The sequence below is a fragment of the Pogoniulus pusillus genome, chromosome 1 (genome assembly GCF_015220805.1).
Source record: "Pogoniulus pusillus isolate bPogPus1 chromosome 1, bPogPus1.pri, whole genome shotgun sequence".
NCBI lineage: Eukaryota > Metazoa > Chordata > Aves > Piciformes > Lybiidae > Pogoniulus > Pogoniulus pusillus.
This window is the reverse complement of record NC_087264.1, coordinates 21,931,966-21,951,353: the sequence shown is the minus strand read 5'-3', so window position 1 is coordinate 21,951,353 and position 19,388 is coordinate 21,931,966.

The following is a 19,388-nucleotide window of genomic DNA, read 5'->3' as shown; positions in this document are numbered from 1 at the left end:
TTTCAGTCTGGAGAAGACTGAGAGAGGATTTAATCAGTGTTTATAACTATCTGAGGGCCGGAGGTCAGAAGCAGGGGGACAGGCTCTGCTCACTTGCTCCCTGGGATAGGACAAGGAGCAATGGGTGTAAGCTGCAGCACAGGAGGTTCCAGCTCAACACAAGGGGCAACTTCTTTGCTGTTAGGGTTCCAAAGCACTGGCACAGGCTGCCCAGAGAGGTTGTGGGGTCTCCTTGTCTGGAGCCTTTCAAGGTCTGTCTGGATGTGCTGCTGTGTGACCTGAGATAGATTGTGTGGTCCTGCTGTGGCAGGGGGGGTTGGACTCGCTGATGTCCTTGGGTCCCTTCCATCCACTGACATCCTGTGAGCCTTTGAATGTCAGACAGATCTCCAAATCTACTGCAAGGCTACCTTACAGGGAGAGGGGTTGGACCGTGCAGGGGGTTGTAATGAAACATGAGCTGTCCTCCTGTGCCACTCACACCTTGGCATTTTCCAGGAGCACATCTTCACCAACCATAACCAGGAGCAACAGGCTGCAGGTTCCTCTCACAGCAAATCCCAGGCTCTGCTGGTAAATCATGTCCTGGACTGCAGCAAAGGCAGCTTGGCCAGCAGGGCAAGAAAGGGGACTCTGCCCCTTTGCTCTGCTCTCCTCAGATCCCACATGGAGTCCTCTGTGCAGTTCTGGAGGCCCCAACATGAGGACATGGAAGTGTTGGAACCAGTCCAGAAGAGGCCACCAAGATGCTCAGAGGGCTGCAGCAGCTCTGCTATGAGGACAGGCTGAGAGAGTTGGGGCTCTGCAGCCTGGAGAAGAGAAGGCTTCAAGGAGACATTGGAGGGGCTTTTCAATATCTGAAAGGAGGTTCCAGGAGGGCTGGGGAGGGACTATTGACAAGGTCTTGTCATGGCAGGATGAGGAGGAATGGGTTTGAACTGGAAGAGGGGAGAAGGGAAGGGCTCTTTGCAGTGAGGGTGGTGAGACACTGGCACAGGTTGCCCATGGAAGTCGCAGAGCACAGAAGCACAGAATCAACAATCACATTCCATGATTCTGTGTTCCACAACCTCTCTGGAGGTGTTCAGGGCCAGGTTGGATGAGGCCTTCAGTGACCTGTTCTAGTGGGAGGTATCCCTGCCTATGGCAGGGGCAGGGGGGAGTTGGAACTGGCTGAACTTTGAGGTCTCTTCCAACCTAAACCATTCTCTGCTTCTATGATTATGAAACCCTTGTGACATGTTTCTTTCCTTTTTTTTTTTTTTATTCGGGGGGTGGGGTGGTGTTTTACTGTTTGATGTGTGGTTTTTTTTCCCCCCAAACCGTTACTTTTTGTTCTTGCTGCTTATGGGCATTTTGCCCTGGGCTGGGAGTGGAAGTGAAACTGCTGAAATTCCCTCGAGCAGAGCAGGGCAGGGCAGTTTCCTAGCCCCAGCAGGAAGCACCAGGCACGATGACAGGCAGTAACTTCTGGTAATTATCCAGTCCCTTTCACTAATCCAGAAAAAGCTTCTCCAAATTGGATACATAAAAAAAACCCCACACCACTCTTTGCAGCTTGGTGGTTTGCCCAAATTGAGTGGGAATATCTCCTTGCATGTGCTCCAGGATGGATTTTCACTTGTGTATGCAAAGGCTCAGGGCAGGGAACCGCACTACCTACACTGATGAGGGCACAGACAGAGTCTGCTCAGTAAGTTTGCTTATGACACCAAGCTGGGAGGCTTGGCTGAGACAGCTGCAGGCTGTGCTGCCATCCAGAGAGACCTGCACAGACAGAGAGCTGGGCACAGAGGAACCAGATGAGGTTCAACAAGGACAAGGGCAGAGTCCTGCACCTGGGGAGGAATAATAAACTGCACCAGGACAGGCTGGGAGGAGATCTGCTGGAGAGCAGCCCTGTGGAGAGGGACTTGGGAGTGCTGGTGGCTAACAAGTTACCCATGGCACAGCAATGTGCCCTTGTGGCCAAGAAGGCAAATGGGATCCTGGGGTGTATTAGGAAGAGTGTGTCCAGCAGACCAAGGGAGGTTCTCCTGTCCCTCTACCCTGCTGAGACCTCATCTTGAGTACTGTGTTCAGTTTTGGGCTCCTCAGTTTCAGAGAGACAGGGATCTGCTGGAGAGGGTCCAGCAGAGGGCTAAGAGGATGATGAGGGGACTGGAGGACATGGCTTATGAGGAGAGGCTGAGGGACCTGGGGCTGTTTAGTCTACAGAAGAGAAGACTGAGAGGGGGTTTGATAAATGTTTATAAATATCTAAGGGCTGCCAGGAGAGGGGGACAGGCTCTGCTCACTGCACCCTGGGATAGGACAAAGAGCAATGGGTGTAAGTTGCAGCACAGGAGGTTCCAGCTCAACACAAAGGGGAACTTCTTTGCTGTAAGGGTCCCAGAGCACTGGCACAGGCTGCCCAGAGAGGTTGTGGAGTCTCCTTCTCTGGAGCCTTTGAAGACCTGTCTGGATGTGTTCCTCTGTGATCTGTGTTAGATAGTATTGTCCTGCTCTGGCAGAGGGATTGGACTGGATGATATTCTTGGGTCCTTTCCAACCCCAACATTCTGTGATCTGTGAACAGTTTTCTGTTTGTTTGTTGTTGTTGTTTTATTTAAAATAAAGAAATAAAATCTGCTGTCTCTTCAGCCATAGAACTTCAATAGTGACTGTAGCAATAAAATCAATAATGGAGACCTGTAGGGAAGTTTAATCCTGTTCTGAGCAAGCCCATCTGAACCAGGTAGTGCAACTACATGCAGTGAAGGAAGGCATCCAGCGTGTCCCTTCCTATGGCAGGGAGGTTGGAGTAGATGATCTATAAGGTACCTTCACCAACCTAATCTATTCTGTGATTCTATGAAATCATTGTGCCCCATGCTTCTACCAGGGCAGACGAGGAAAGGGCAGCCTGGCTGCCAGGGATACCCCTCTGCAGCGTGGCTGCTGAGTCAGCTTACAGCACTGGTTGGTTCCCCATTTCACCCAGCAAAGGCTTGTACATCCTCCTGCAGAGAGCACTTCCCAAAAAACCCTAGCCAAACCTGGAGCCAAACAGCTTGATTTCCCACTCAAACACCAGTAACACCATCTAGGGTGCCCAGCCTACAGCACTGCCTGCCAAGCCCTGGTGGCCTGCCTGGTCTTCCCCTGGCAGCACATGGTGCCTGAAGCAGGCATGTGGATGCAGTGGTGGGTGACTTGCAGGAGGACAGGGCAAGCAGGAGGGTTCATGGTGAGGGGCCTGGAGCACAGCCCTGTGAGGAGAGCTGAGGGAGCTGTGGGTGTGCAGCCTGCAGAAGAGGAGGCTCAGGGCAGACCTCATTGCTGGCTCCAATTACCTGAAGGGAGGCTGTAGCCAGGTGGGGTTGGGCTCTTCTGCCAGGCAACCAGCAACAGAAGAAGGGGACACAGTCTCAAGCTGTGCCAGGGAAGGTCTAGGCTGAATGTTAGGAGGAAGTTGTTGTCAGAGAGAGTGATTGGCATTGGAATGGGCTGCCCAGGGAGGTGGTGGAGTCATCGTGCCTGGAGGTGTTGAAGCTGAGCCTGGCTGGGGCACTTAGTGCCATGGTCTGGTTGATTGGCCAGGGCTGGGTGCTAGGTTGGGCTGGATGAGCTTGGAGGTCTCTTTCAACCTGCTTGATTCTATGGTTCCCACTGCTCCCTTGGGACGTGAGGTGTCCCACACGGAGCATCAGGAGACGCAGTGCAGGGTGCAGTGTGTTACTGGCCTGGGCAGGGGTTAGATGACTAATTAGCTTATTTCCCCCTCTGCTGCTAGCGATAAATGAGCCCTCCCAAATTTACCATGGTTACTGAAAACATTTCTGAAGTAAAGCAGCACTGAAAAGGGAACTGTGAATTCCTGTGCCTCACTCTGAAAGCGTGGAGGTTTCTCCAAGGAAAGGGCTGTGGCAACACGGTTCTGTCTTGCAAAACAGAACTGTGCCCTGGCATATTTAGCTTTGGATCTGCTGGTATTAGGGACAAAGTCAGATTTGATTACTTTTTATTTCTTCTAGCCCTGCAGCGCCAGCACAGTCAAGCCACGTAATGAACTGCAGAGTCTTTTCCTGAGTGCCAGAAGTGACTTTTTTTGTACTCAATACTGGTTCATCCCTAGCTTTGCTAACACACCATGAGCCAGATCTAGCAGTCTGTAGCTTCAGAAGACGTGCAGGCTCTTTTGTTTTGGTCAGCTGTGCTGCTTTCCAGAGTTAATGTCTGTGGGGTGTGACCTGCCGTCGATTTTGCCCTCTTAAATTCCGCGGGCCCTTGGGGCGTGTGTTTGTACGCAATCGTTTGCCAGGGCACAGCTCTGCTACTGCTCTGGTGTCTGGGAAGAGAGAGCACAAAAGGGTTAAAGTGATGCTTCCTGCAGAGGCCGTTTCAGGGGACTCTTCAGATGTGAAATACGGAGAAGGGACGTGAAACAACAATCCCCCTCCCCAGAACAGGCTTACAAATTCAAGGCTAGGGCTTCAAATTCAATGAAACAAAATCAGCAACCCCAGCTCGAACAGAATTCGTTGCGATCGTTTGGCCTTTCTTGCTGTAGCTCGGCGGAGCAGCTCTCTGGCTGCTTTCCAGAAGTCCCTGTTACGGTATTTAATGAACCCTAGGGATCATTACGCCATAAATATGCATCGTGTTTATATAGATGCATTGGGCAACCTATTACAATGTAAGGGGTTAAAAGTCATTTCCATGGATTCCCAACCAAGATAAACTCATCCACACCCCCGAGGGGAATAGTATTTAAACCTTTGTCTGTATATAGAAGGCAGTCAGGCTTTCCAGTACCTAGAAAATGGGCAGGCTTATCTGTTAGTTATCGTTCGGCTTTTATATGCAAATGTATCTGCAGGAGCAGGAATCGCCTGTCAGTGTCCTCTCTGTCCTCTCCTCTCCTTTCCGCGGCCGCAACAATCCCTGCGGGCCAGCATCTCCTCGGGTCGCAGGCAGCAGCGGTCCTGCCGCTGGAGAGGATCCCAGCCCAGAGCTCTCTCCGCTCGGGACGGGGACCAGGCTGGAAACAGCACCACATCTCATCATGAGGCTCTTGAGGGAACTCCCTGCGCTGATTACCTGTCTGCCAGAGCTGGGCAAGAGTGGGAAACTCCTTCCAGGAGCTGGAGGCTGGGGCGGGGTGGTGTGGACTCGATGATCTCTGGAGGTCGCTTTCCCACTTCTAGCGTGCTGTGATTCTGGAATAAGCATTGATGTTTGAGATCCACTTCAAACTGCTGCTCGGCTTGACTCGAACTAATTGCTCAAGTAATGGAATATTCTGAAAGTACCTGAACTACAGGGGCTATTTTTAACCCACGTTTGTGTGTATAAACACACCCACCCACGGAAATACAGCTGGGGTGACTCGGTTCCAAGCTTTCTGAGAAAAGGAGTTGGGTTGAGACCAAATGCAGAAAACATTACCCAGAAAGTGCTGGAGAAAAAGGAACAACCACACACACACCCCTTGCACATCACGTGTAGTAGAAGTGGTTTTGCTGTGTCCGTCACAGGCACACAAGACAGGAAGGCTTTTCCTAGCTGTGCCTGCAAGACATGCTCTGGGGAGAAACACCACACCTCGCAAGACCGAAAAATCCCGGGGTGAGATCGCACACAAGAACCCAACGGGCTTGTGTCAACCTGCTTGCAAAAGCTACCTGCTGACGGCCAGCGGAGCAGGGCAACAAACAGCCCTGTGGAGACCGAGTCGGGTTTAAAACCATTACAAGGACTCAGGCCAGCCCGTTTGAAAGCTGGACTGAGCAGCAGGGTAACGACAAACTGCAGGCTGCTTTTCCTCCCCTGGCTTGAACAAGTTGCTTCTTGCTTCCACCTTCTCGCATTTCCACATAGCCCACAGGCAAAGCAGAGTACCTTTGGTTGGGGAAGCAGAGCATTCCCTCCCAGCATCAAAGGGGCGCGGAGGGCGGGAGGCATCGCTTTACACACACACATACACACACACACACAGCCGCATTTCTTGCTGGCAACTTCCAGACCTGCCTGTGCAGCTACTTGCCCCTGCCTGCTGTGCTCGTCAGCACCGAGAGGTGTGTGCAGCCCTTAAACCAACATTACATCACCTGGGATGCTGGAAGTCAGCTGCCCGGTTCCTCGCATGGGCAATGCGAAGCCTCAGCCAAGCTGCTTCCCTGGGTGTTACTTTTCTTCCTTTTTCTTTTTTTTTCATGGGCCACGTTGAGGTTTGGGGTTTGCTCTTTTCTTTTTTTTTTCCTCTCTCTCAACACTTTGCTTCCAAGAAGGGATTAGGTATGATGGGTGTGGGACAGACTGCACCAGCACTGCTGAGTGAAGGAAAGGGATCCATCCGTAGGAAAGACGTGAGCTGTTTATTAGCGGCTTGCATGACTCCAGAGATCCCAAAGCAATGTGCTGGACGCCAGAGGGACAATGACTGCACAGAATTAGCCTTGGTGCAATGGCAGAACAGAGCCAGCCTTGAGCATTAAACATAGCTCTGGGGACAACACTTCATTTCATATCTCCCCACCATGGCAGGGGGGTTGGAACTAAGTGATCCTTGTGTTCCCTTCCAACCCTGACTGATTCTGTGATTCTATGATTTTGTTATTTTATGATTCTATGATGTTGTGATTTTGTTATTTTATGGGTCTATGATTCTATGATTTTATGATTCTATGGTTCTGTGATTTTGTGGTTTTGTTATTTTATGATTCTATGGTTTTATGACTCTATCATTTTGTGATTTTATGATTCTATGATCTCCAGCTTGAGATGAAGGGGAAAAAAAACAACCCACATGGGATTAAAAAAAAACCAAACAAACCCCCAACCCACAAACAAACCAACCCACTAAAAACCCCCAACTAATAATAATGCCTTGCACTTCAGTGTATTAAAAAAAACACACCAGTGAAATCAAGCAGCTGATCAGTGGTTACCACTATTAACCACCACCCAGTTCTTGGCTGCTTTATTCCATTCAACAAACTGAGATATTTTGATGCAGGCCCTACACCACCAGGAACATAATGTCTCATCTTGCTTTTTACCCACAGGAAATGTGGAACAATAACAAAACCTTTTGCTTTTCTTTTCTTTTTTTTTTTCTCTCATTACTTTTTTCCATCCAAGACCTGTGGAAACTGCTTGCCTGGGCAGAGAGAGGTGCTAAAGGAAACCCAAACCCAGCCAGCCCCGACCCATGCCTGGAGCAGAGCGCAGCTCACCCCGTGTGAGCTGGGGAGCTCTGCAGGGCTCAAGGGAGGAAATAGCTGCGAAAGATCCTTTTTAATCACTGAACTCAGCAGCTGCACCTCTAAGTACACAGCTCTGACCTATTTCAACAGCCACACACACACTAGCATCAGCCCAGTGACGTCAGTGGGATTACTCCATCTTTACATTAGATAATACTCAGGCCCAGAGAAGATTCTCAGAGGAGGAAGATGCTCTTCTGACATCTTTCCTAGCCCAGCCACCCTTGCAAGAGACCAGACTCAACTGTTCGTTTTATTTATCAAAATATTTGTCTTTTGGGAGCTCTCAGCACCAAGCCAAGCTACTGCCTCTCGGTGTGTGTTTACTGCCTCTCCTACTAAGTGATTTCACTCACCGAGGGACAGAGTTGCAGTAGCTGATGTACCTACCTGGCGTGACCTGAACGCAGGATTAAGGGCTGCTGGGGGTGCTGGAGAGGCCAGAGAGCTCTGCTGGGAGTGGGGTCAGTGGTTTGGCTCTAGCATGCTGTGACTAACATGCCTTGTCCCTTCCTGGTCAGTCCTCATGGAGCAATGCTAAGACTCAGTAAAGGTGACCCTCTGAGGTCCAGAGCTGAAGCAGAGTACAGATCCCAGGAGGCAGAGCAGGGGGAACACATCCACAGCCCTTCTTGTTGGTGCTATGGTGCGTAGTCTTTCCTGTTTTCAGCTCCTAATCAAGCTATTTTATTTGTTTTCTGTGTTTTGTTTCCTTTCATCTGTTTTTCTTGCTATCATGCCCTAGACTTTCTTGCTATCATGCCCTAGACTTTTCTTTCTGCTCTGGATGTGCTCTTTTCTTCTGATCCTCTAGATTCTTTGTAGTTAATTTGCTCCCCTGCCTCTACACCGAGGCTGTATGTGAGCTTTTCCTTCTAAGCTTGCTCTAGTCCCTTGTCCTCCATTTTCCACCCAGTCAGAATTTCCTTCCAGGCTCTTCCTCCATTTCAGTCTCTGATTTGTCCACAGGCATAAGGATCTGCAGCCAGCCTTTTAGCTACCAGTTTAGCCTGGAAAAAAAGGAGGCTCAGGGCAGACCTCATTGCTGTCTACAACTACCTGAAGGGAGGTTGTAGCCAGGTGGGGGTCGGTCTCCCAGGCACCCAGCAACAGAAGAAGGGGACAGAGTCTCAAGTTGTGCCAGGGGAGGTCTAGGCTGGATGTTAGGAGGAAGTTGTTGTCAGAGAGAGTGATTGGCATTGGAATGGGCTGCCCAGGGAGGTGGTGGAGTCACCGTCCCTGGAGGTGTTCAAGAAAAGCCTGGATGGGGCACTTAGTGCCATAATCCAGTTGACTGGCTAGGGCTGGGTGCTAGGTTGGACTGGATGATCTTGGAGGTCTCTTCCAACCTGGTTGACTCTATGATGCTGGAAGCTAGACCAGCAGAGCCTCTGCAGCACCATAAGCTGAGATTGGAAAGATGGCCAGAAGCAGAGCTAGAGTGTGGTGTCAGATCTGGGTGATAAACCCTTTTGTTTTAACTGATACTGCTGCCAGCAGCAATCTGGTCTCCTTGCTGCCAGGACCTGGATAGGCTGGATAGGCAGTTTAGACCTAAAACCATCACTGCCATTGACTGCCTTAGATAAAGCTAGCTCAGAGCCCAGTAAGATTGCAAAATCAAGCTCCTATATTTAGAAAAAAAAAACAGGGTTATGTTGCTTGTGAAGCCCTAACACAGTCCCTGCTATGGACATGTCACAGTGCTTTCTTGCCCAAGCCCCCACAGGAAGCCTGTTGCAGAGTCTTGCTTGAGGACAGGGGACAAAGCCAGGAGGGCTGGAGAGAGCTCTTCTGCCCTTACGTGGTATCCTGCGCTTCAAATGGGACACGTGTCTCGCAGAGCAAGCAGTGTGTGAGCCTCCCATCACAGACTGGGCATGCCCACAAAGGAGCTGAACTGGGGCTGGACAGGCAGTGACAAGCACTGTTGCACCAACAGACTAAGCTCTCCTCGGATGGCCATGAAGGACCTCATCCTGTTCCCACTGAAGCCAGCAGACCATACCTCTGCCCACTCAAGTGGAAGTTGGCTTGGACTCACCCCAAGGCTCATTCAGGGCAGTTAGCTGCTAGCTGCGGGTGTACCCTTGAACACAGCAAAGCTTTCATGCGTAACTCATACACCACACCTAACACTTACACTTTCATTCAGTAGAGACATGGCCTGAGTGCTGTGGGTGGTGGAGTGTGAGGGGAACTTGCTCTGCCACCACACTTGCCCTACCTGTTCGGCCTGTTGAGTTGTTCATCGCCCTCAGCAGCTGCTCATGGCTCGGAAGAAAGGCTGCTCCTGCCCTGTAGCTGAAGCACTCCCAGCCACAGCAGGCTGGTTCAGTCTGTTTTCCCACCCTGATGCATACCTAAAGAGCTGGACAGAAGCAGATGGACAGCCAAGATTGGGATGCAGTGGCAGGTACACCCTTCCCTGCACCCACCAAGCCTCCCTAGCACAGCCAGCAGCACTGGAGCGACCAGGTGACAGCCAAGGCAGGGGCTGGAGGGAGATGTGGATCACCTCAGTATCATGCCACAAGGCCAGAGCCATGCTCCTTTGGGCTAAACATTTGCTGCACTGTGGGTTAGCTTCCCAGAGCAGATCTCCCTACCATCACCACTTTCCCAAACCATTTGGCTTTCCTTGCAATACACTTGCCAAAATACCTGGTGGTGTGTTTTGGTTTGGGTTTTGACTTCTGCATCCTTTATCTTAACCCCAAAGAGCAATTTCTGAAAAGAGGCTGAACGTCTCAGATCCACAGAGAACCTTCTAGCGGGGGATAGCCTAAAGGTAAGAAACCTTCACATGTGAGTGCTTAGTAACCTCAACCTTTATGTTTGTTTCCTCCAAATACTGCAAGCAGTCACTGGAATTTTCCTTCACAGCAACCTGAGAGATGGCCTTTTTATCACCTCAGGAAACTTTTTTTACCATTTCTGACATTTCTGCCCCCATGGCTTCCTGTGTTGCTGATTTCAGAGTTGCACACATCAAAGCAATGAAGAGGCACCTCACTCTGAGGACAGAGCAGCGTTATCACTCCCCCAGAATTCATGTGCAAACTGCCCAGCTCAGCCACTGCCCTTGAGAACCAAATTATCCCTCAGTCTGGAAGAGTGAGGATGCTTTTCCTGTCATTTCATCTAACGTTTTCCTTTGCTTAATTCTGAGTGATCTGGTGCATCTCTCTTAAAGTGTATGGAAGAACTGTGCCTTCACAGGAGCACAGGCTCACAGGATGTAAGGGGCTGGAAGGGACACAAGGAGATCATCCAGTCCAACCCCCCAGACAAAGCAGGACCACACAATCTAGCTCAGGTCACACAGCAACACATCCAGACAGGCCTTGAAAGGCTCCACAGAAGGAGACTGCACAACCTCTCTGGGCAGCCTGTGCCAGTGCTCTGGGACCCTTACAGCAAAGAAGTTCCCCCTTGTGTTGAGCTGGAACCTCCTGTGCTGCAACTCACACCCATTGCTCCCTGTCCTATCCCAGGGAGCAGTGAGCAGAGCCTGTCCCCCTGCTCCTGATCCCCAGCCCTCAGATATTGATAAACATTTATCAAATCCCCTCCTAGTCTTCTGCAGACTAAACAGCTCCAGGTCCCTCAGCCTCTCCTCATCAGCCAGTGCTCCAGACCCCTCATCATCCTCACAGCCCTCCGCTGGACCCTCTCCAGCAGATCCCTGTCCCTCTTCAACTGAGGAGCCCAAAACTAAAGGCAGTATTCAAGATGAGGTCTCAGCAGGGCAGAGTAGAGGGACAGGAGAACCTCCCTTGATCTGCTGGACACACTCTTCCTAATACACCCCAGGATCCCCTTGGCCTCCTTGGCCACAAGGGCACATTGCTGTGCCATGGATGTTCTCCACCAGCACTCCCAGGTCCCTCTCCACAGGGCTGCTCTCCAGCAGATCACCTCCCAGCCTGTCCTGGTGCAGTTTATTATTCCTTCCCAGATGCAGGACTCTGCCCTTGTCCTTGTTGAATCTCATCTGGTTCCTCTGTGCCCAGCTCAGTCTGTTCAAGTGTCACTGGATGGCCACACAGCCTGCAGCTGTGTCAGCCAAGCCATCTTCTTCTGTTTGTTCAAGAAGGAACGGATGAGGTCATTCAATGTTTATCTTCATGCCATCCTTTTGCAAGGTCAATGCAAGCACCTGTGGACCTGCATTCTGCACACACAGAAGACAGGGAGGGGGACAAATAAAAAGCAGATACAAGAAAACTGAAAGGAGAAGGAGTGTACAAATAGGGTAAAAGAGAGGCTTTAGCTGAAAGCAGGCAAAGCAGATGTGCACAGGTGTGCCAGTGCCTGATCTATGCCAGTGTACTCGGGCATGATCTCACCATTGCCTGTGAAGTCAGAGTTGTTCAGATGTTTCTAATACATGCCAGAGGAAAAAAAAGAACTCTAGCTGGAGAAATATTTGGTTTTAACAGTGAGTCATCCATGAGAAAAATGTGGGTGTAGCTTTCGGGGAAGGGGCTGGGGGAGGTTGGATGAACTCTAATTTTGCAAACCCCTATATAGGAAGATGCATAAAGCTGATGAAGGCACAAAGTGTGTCCCTCCCTCCCTCCCAGACATGACAGACGGTAATCAACTCCCATTAAGAACAGGATTTCACCACTTGCCCTGTGCTGAGTCTGTCCCACCCTCCAGGGACCACCAGAGAGGGAAGGGTGGGAAAGCTCTGGGTTGGCTCCAGCAGGGTAGCCCCAGGCTTGGCCATTGCCACTACTGTGGCCAGCCCTGGGCAATGCCTAATCAACCTGTATCTGGCCTCACCTTGGATGCCCCTGATCACCTGGGAAGAGACATCTTTGGATGCCCCTGATCATCTGGGAAGAGACATCCTTGGATGTCTCTGATCACCTGGGAAGTTTTCTAACCAAGCCTTTGTACAGGTCTCCCACATCAGTGCTTATGCTCTTGTTTTACCTAGACATTAGCTGGTCTCAAGGGCTTCTGCAGTTGGACAGATGACTTCAAATGTGGAGTAATTCAGACACACTATGTTGTCATTAAAACCTGGTTAACAAGATCAGCCTCCTAGGTCTGAGTTCTTCCTTCCATCCCCTCACCAGCACAACTACCAAATACATACCAGGAGGCATTATCCCAGCACATCTGTAAGCAGAGGCTGGGAACTGTAAACACCTTGCTGGGTTGTGAAATTCCCATTGATTTTCCCAGAGTGTAAACACCATGGGAATAAAGATGGCTACTGCTTGGGAGCAGCAGACTGAACACCAGGCTTTCTGCCTTGGCTATCCTGTAACCTTTCTGCCTGAGTTTGAACTCAGATGTCCTGCTTTGCTCATTGGTTAACCCAAGTGACCAACACAGACCTGTCTTCCCAGAAGATGCTCCATGCCATTCATGCATGTCCCACCAAGCACTCTAGACAGCTAACATTTTTCTGGTGGGCAACCCTGCTGAGGTCCAGAGTTACCTTATTGTTAACTATTTCTTGGTGTGATCCAAGTGAAATGGGCTGCCCAGGGAGGTGGTGGAGTCACCTGCCATCCCTGGACATGTTCAAGAAAAGCCTGGATGAGGCACTTAGTGCCATGGTCTGGTTGATTGGCTAGGGCTGGGTGCTAGGTTGGACTGGATGAGCTTGGAGGTCTCTTCCATAGAATCATAGACTCAGTCAGAGTGGGAAGGGAAGGAACCACAATGATCAGCTAGTTCCAACCCCCCTGCCACAGGCAAGGACACAGGCCTCATCCAGCCTGGCCTTAAACACCTCCAGCCATGGGGCCTCAACCACCTCCCTGGGCAACCCATTCCAGCCTCTCACCACTCTCATGCTCAACAGCTGCCTCCTCACCTCCAGCCTGAACCTCCCCACCTCCAGCTTTGCTCCATTTCCCCCACTCCTGTCACTCCCTGACAGCCTAAAAAGTCCCTCCCCAGCTTTTTTGTAGGCCCCCTTCAGATCCTGCAAGGCCACAAGAAGGTCATCTGGGAGCCTCCTCTTCCAACCTCGTTAATCCTAAGGGGGCATAGCTAAGAATGGCAGCAAAGTGAGGACATGCTAGGACAAGAAAGCACAGTGGTAAAATCAGTGAGAGTGTCAAATTGCCTTCTGAGGGAAAACTGTTCTGTTCCTTGGGCTCATGAAAACAAGACTGACTGATTGACAGTGACTACCAACAATATTTTGTTGGCAACAATGCTTTTTGGCTCCTTTTAAAATTACCTCTCTGTCTTGACCAAGGAGAGGCTGAGTCCTGTAACTCTGTTGTGTCCATGTGACTGCAAAGAAGTGTTGTTTTTGTTTTACTCTCAGGACATTAGTCCTTATATACAGCAGGGTTAGAGAAAGACTTTGGGTCTTTTCCATCTGTTACATTCCATGGTTTGTGATTCACTTTAGAAAAACAAGGGTGGTTGAAAAAAAAAACCCCAACACACAGTTGTTTTCAGCTGTGTGGTGATGAAATACAGTAACTGAAAATGATGTGGGTTTTGAGGTTGGATTTTGTGATTAAAATATTGTTAGGTTCAGGATGGGACTGGTTGGTAAAATGAGTTACAGTAACACACTGTGCTTTCACCTCTAGAAACTTAAGTTCAAGCCCCGTTTAAGAACACAAAACCAAGTTTCCAAACAGGCATGAGGAAGGACAGGAACGCTTTGAGGTCAGAAAGGTCAGGTTTGATTCCCACCACCAGCAATGCTACTTGAAGGTCCCAGACTCGACAAGCTGAGGACACTGTGGGACGTCTCCTGGCAAGGAAACAGTGGGGGCAAAATCAGCATTGTAGGACATTATAGGAAAGTAAGCCCTGTGAGGAGAGGCTGAGGGAGCTGGGGGTGTGCAGCCTGCAGAAGAGGAGGCTCAGGGCAGACCTCATTGCTGTCTACAGCTGCCTGAAGGGAGGCTGTAGCCAGGTGGGGTTGGGCTCTGCTCCCAGGCAAGCAGCAACAGAACAAGGGGACACAGTCTCAAGCTGTGCCAAGGAAGTTCTAGGCTGGATGTTAGGAGGAAGTTGTTGTCAGAGAGAGTGATTGGCATTGGAATGGGCTGCCCAGGGAGGTGGTGGAGTCGCCGTCTCTGGAGGTGTTGAAGCAAAGCCTGGATGGGGCACTTAGTGCCATGGTCTGGTTGCTTGGCTAGGGCTGGGTGCTAGGTTGGACTGGATGAGCTTGGAGGTCTCTTCCAACCTGGTCGATTCTATGATTGTGTGATTGTCTGCTGTGGGTCTGGATGAGGGCTGTGCAGGTGCCACACAGAGGACATGGTCTGCACAGGCTACTCACACCAACCTGTTTCGTGTCGCCCTCCTCGGTGGTCTCTGACAAGCAGACATGGCCCTGCAACTTCTGGGCAACGGAGCAACACCAGAGGCTCCTGAGCATTCCTTCCTACCTGAGCTAACCACTCCAGCCCTTAAAGCAACGGCATTTCCCAACACCATTTTGCAAACTGTTTACGTTATGCACGGCAAGCTGCTGATTCAAACAGCCAAGTTGCAACAGAAGCACTGCTGGTAACCTCTTCAGGCTCATTTCCCGCCCTCCCCCCACTTTCAGTTGTAGCCTATCTGAACAAGCCATGTGCTCGTCGAACGCACAGCTTGTACCCAGGCGGGCGGAGAGTTGTAACTGCCTTCGCTATCTTCCATGCTTGCTAAACGCAAAGCAGCGCAGCAAGCAAATTTGCACCTCTGCAAGCCGAGCTGCCAAGGCCAACCCACCAGGCAAGTACTTGTACTTGAAGGAGAGATAGCGTGTCAGTGGTGCATCATCTCTGAGCTGGTGCTCTGCAGCTCCTCTACGTGCAGTTAATGTGGTTACTGTCAGCAGAGGGTTACAGATCTACCCACGAGTTAATAGCTGTGTTCAGAGCTCCTTATCTACTTATCTGGAAACAAAACTCAGCCTTTTTCGTAATATGTTGTTGAGTATTTTCTGTTATTGCTGGGATTTTGTAAAGTACTGCCACAGGGCCTCGCCTCTTCTCTTCTCTTCTCTTCTCTTCTCTTCTCTTCTCTTCTCTTCTCTTCTCTTCTCTTCTCTTCTCTTCTCTTCTCTTCTCTTCTCTTCTCTTCTCTTCTCTTCTCTTCTCTTCTCTTCTCTTCTCTCTTTTCTCTTTTCTCTTTTCTCTCTTTTCTCTTTTTTCTCTTTTTTCTCTCTTTTCTTTTTTCTCTCTTTTCTTTTCTTTTCTTTTCTTTTCTTTTCTTTTCTTTTCTTTTCTTTTCTTTTCTTTTCTTTTCTTTTCTTTTCTTTTCTTTTCTTTTCTTTTCTTTTCTTTTCTTTTTCCTCTTTTCTCCTTTTCTTTTCTTTTCTTTTCTTTTCTTTTCTTTTCTTTTCTTTTCTTTTCTTTTCTACTTTCTGTCTCTTCCCTTCCCTTCCCTCTCCCTTTCCCTTTCCCTTTCCCTTTCCCTTTCCCTTTCCCTTTCCCTTTCCCTTTTCCTTTCCTGTCTTTTCTTCTTTTATTTTCTTTTGTTTTCTCTTCCCTTTCGTCTCTTTTCTCTCCTTTCCTTTCCTTTCCTTTCCTTTCCTTTCCTTTCCTTTCCTTTCCTTTCCTTTCCTTTCCTTTCCTTTCCTTTCCTTTCCTTTCCTTTCCTTTCCTTTCCTTTCCTTTCCTTTCCTTTCCTTTCCTTTCCTTTCCTTTCCTTTCCTTTCCTTTCCTTTCCTTTCCTTTCCTTTCCTTTCCTTTCCTCTTTCCTCTTTCCTCTTTCCTCTTTCCTCTTTCCTCTTTCCTCTTTCCTCTTTTCTTTTCCTTTCTTTCCCCTCCCCCCCCTTTTTTTTCCTTCCATCATTTCATTGATTCCTAGAACAAACCAAGATTTTGATCCAACCTCAATCTGAGTAACCTTTTGTATTAAAACATTTCCTTGTAGCACTCAACAGATATTCCCTCATTTTACAAAGCCTGTCTGTAAGCTTGGCTTTACCCAGGAATGGCAAACCTGCTCAAAACCACAACATTCTTCCAAAGTCCTTTAAGCAGCTTGGTATTATTTGATCCATTCTTTTGAACTGGTCCTCAGCGCTGTGTAGAGCAAAGCCTGGCTCTAGTCCTGTCTCCTTTACTGTAGCCACCAGCCCGCAGCACCATTCATAAGAACTTCTCTCAGCTTGGCTTAGCCATGCAAAGTAACTGTATTTATTTCTTGAGTAAAGAAAACCCATTCAAGGCTCTGGATAAGCCAAAATGAAATTAAAAAAAAAAAAAAACAAAACAAAACACCAAACCCAAAATACTAAGCCTGTTCAAATTCTACAATAAGACTGGGTTCAGTAGGAGATTAGTCAGGTGGCACTGCCATAAAATCCTTTTCAGTGCTCCCCTTGTCTTAGTGGGGAGCACACTCATTTCCCCAACAAAAAAACTTCAGTCTCTCCCAAAATCTGGCTGTAGCATAGTTCTGGAAAATGGACAAATTCAAGCTGGTGGTAGCAGAGGAAGGGTTTGCAGTTTTCCAGTGTCATAGAATCACAGAACGTCAGGGGCTAGAAGGGACCTCCAAAGCTCATCTGGTCCAGCCTCCCTGCCAGAGCAGGATCTGCCAGGGCAGATCACACTGGAATGAATCCAGAGGGTTCTTGAATATCTCCAGAGAGGGAGACTCCACAACCTCCCTGAGCAGCCTGTTCCAGGGCTCTGTCACCCACACAGTGATAAAAATTCCTTGTCAGGTTCACATGGAACCTCCTATGCCTCAACTTTCATCCACTGCCCCTTGTCCTGTCACTGGGCATCACCCAGCAGAGCCTGGCTCCAGCCTCCTGGCACTCACCCTGCACATATTTATAAACATGAATGAGGTCACCTCTTAGTGAGGTCTTCTCTCTCCAAGCTCCAAGCCCCAGCTCCCTCAGGCTCTCCTCAAAAGGAAGATGCTGAACTTCCTTAACAATTTTTGTGACTCCTGCAGAGACTCTCTTTTCTACCATGGGGGCTCCAGCACAGAAATGCCTGTGGCAAGCTGCTATGAAGAGGGAGAGTCATGCACCCATCTTTTTATAGGAAGCAACCAACACCCCAGACTGTACCCCGGAGCCCTTGAGCCATCAGAATAGGAGGGATGCAGGCATCCTGTGCTGCCAAGGAGATGACACCTCAAACGAACACATCACCCTGCTTCTGGAGCACCTGTCACCTTCGAGAGGGTTTAAGCACTGACCTCAGAAAGGAGCATTGCAGCAGTCTAAGTCTGCCAGCTCCTGAAATGTGAATAGCACCCTGTGGAAGGGCAGCATTGCAGAAGTGTGTCATCAGACTGCCCTTTCCACCAGAAAGCTTCTCAGAGTGTCATTAGCTAGATTTTTGCATCGCTTTTCCTTGCACTATCTAGGTGAAAATCTGTTTTCCCAACACTCCAAGGGATCATTGCATAACTCCAGAGAGGCTTAAATCATTCCTTGGGAAGCACCCGGGCTTGGGGTCGGGCAGATGAGGATTCCGAGACTAGGCAGCCCGTTGGTGCAATCCAGTACATCCTTGGCTGCGTCTGGGGGTGAAGCCACTCTTTCCTTTGAAGAGGAGCAAGGCAGGATGTGCGCGGCTGCCGAGGCGGCACAGCCCGTTCACCCTGCTGAAAGACAGAGTGTCCCCGGCGGTGCCACAAGGGCCTCCCCCGCCCCAGCAGCCGCAGCCTCTGCCGCAGCGGAGAAACAAAAGCGGGGAGGGGCAGCGCGGGTACAAACAACCGGGACACCCCGTTCCTGACAGCCTGCCTGGAGCTGAGGGAAGGACAGCGCGGAGCAGGCTGTGGGAAGGGCGCACGCTGCAGTGGGAGGGTGCCCCACACCCTGCTGCCAGCTCCCAGCTGGCGCAGACAAGGAGCAGCATCCCCAGTAGTCTCAACCAGTTCCTCCCACATCTTGGTCTACCTCAACAGCCCCCTCTCCCTTCTTGGGTGGTGGCAGCCACTGGGACACTGGGAGCAGAGGGTTCCCAGTGCTCCTAGCGTCCCAGGGGCTTCCACCACCCACCCGCTGTGACACCTGAAAGGCACCTGCAGAAGCCCTCCTTGCTGCACAAGGGCACAGGTCCCAAAGACCCCAAGCAGGGAGAAGCAGGATGATGACTGAGGTGTCGCCAGTCCCTCTCATTACAGATGGGCATGGCATGGCACCACAGTGGTGACATTTCTGCAAGGGCACGCAGCTAAAGCGATCTGCAGCCTGAAAGCTAAGAATGTGTTTACCACAAGGAAAACTGGCAGGGGCCATGAACTTTCCCCCCCCCCCCCCCCCCCCCCCCCCCCCCCCGCACACACCATTTTAAAATGGTTGGGCTGGATGATCTTGGAGGTCTCTTTCAACCTGGTCGAGTCACTGATTCTGTGAAAAGCGTGAGGGCCAAACCAAGATGAGGTGGAGGTGTTTGTGCTAAGAGTCATCTCTGCTTATTGCTTTGCTAACAGCCACAAGCTACAACTCTATGACCCTTTGTTTGATTTCGATGCACCGCAGTAATCTCACATCACAGGCACGGGAGCCGAGAAAAACCTCTGACTGGTGCTGAGTCATAGCAGCTCAGCCATAATTCAGACCTTCAGCCCCTGGATCCTTGCACATCACGGGGATCAGAACAAACTCCAGCACTGAAGCATGACATGCAGTCATTGAGGAGATGTCCACCCGCTCCATCGCAGCTCCCGGTGATGCGGGTGGGTATTTTGCAGGCAATGTCTCGGCGAGCACCGTGGAGAGGAGGAGGAGGACGAGGAGGAGGAGGAGGAGGGTTCTCCGTACGTGTGGACTGTGTGGGCAGGGGCGGAGATGGAGGGAGGGCAGGAGGCAGGTGCTAGAGGCGGTCATGACTCACCTGCACGGAGCTTCTACCGCTGCGGGGCTGCCTCCGGCAGGAGGGCTCTGCCGTCGCCGGGTGTGCTGTCTCCTGGGTGCGGGGCTAACAGGAGCCGAAAAGCTTCTGCCAAGGGCCAGCACTCAGGCAGGACTCGCACTCCTCTCACAGAACCACGGAATTAACCAGGTTGGAAAAGACCTCTAGGATCATCGAGTCCAACCTATCACCTAACCCTTCTCATTAACTAACCCATGGCACTAAGTGCCTCTCCCAGCCTCCTTCCTCTCAGTATGCAAAGTTTTAAAACACCCCTTTAAGCTTTTTTAAATCACACTTTTTTATATAGATACTTTTT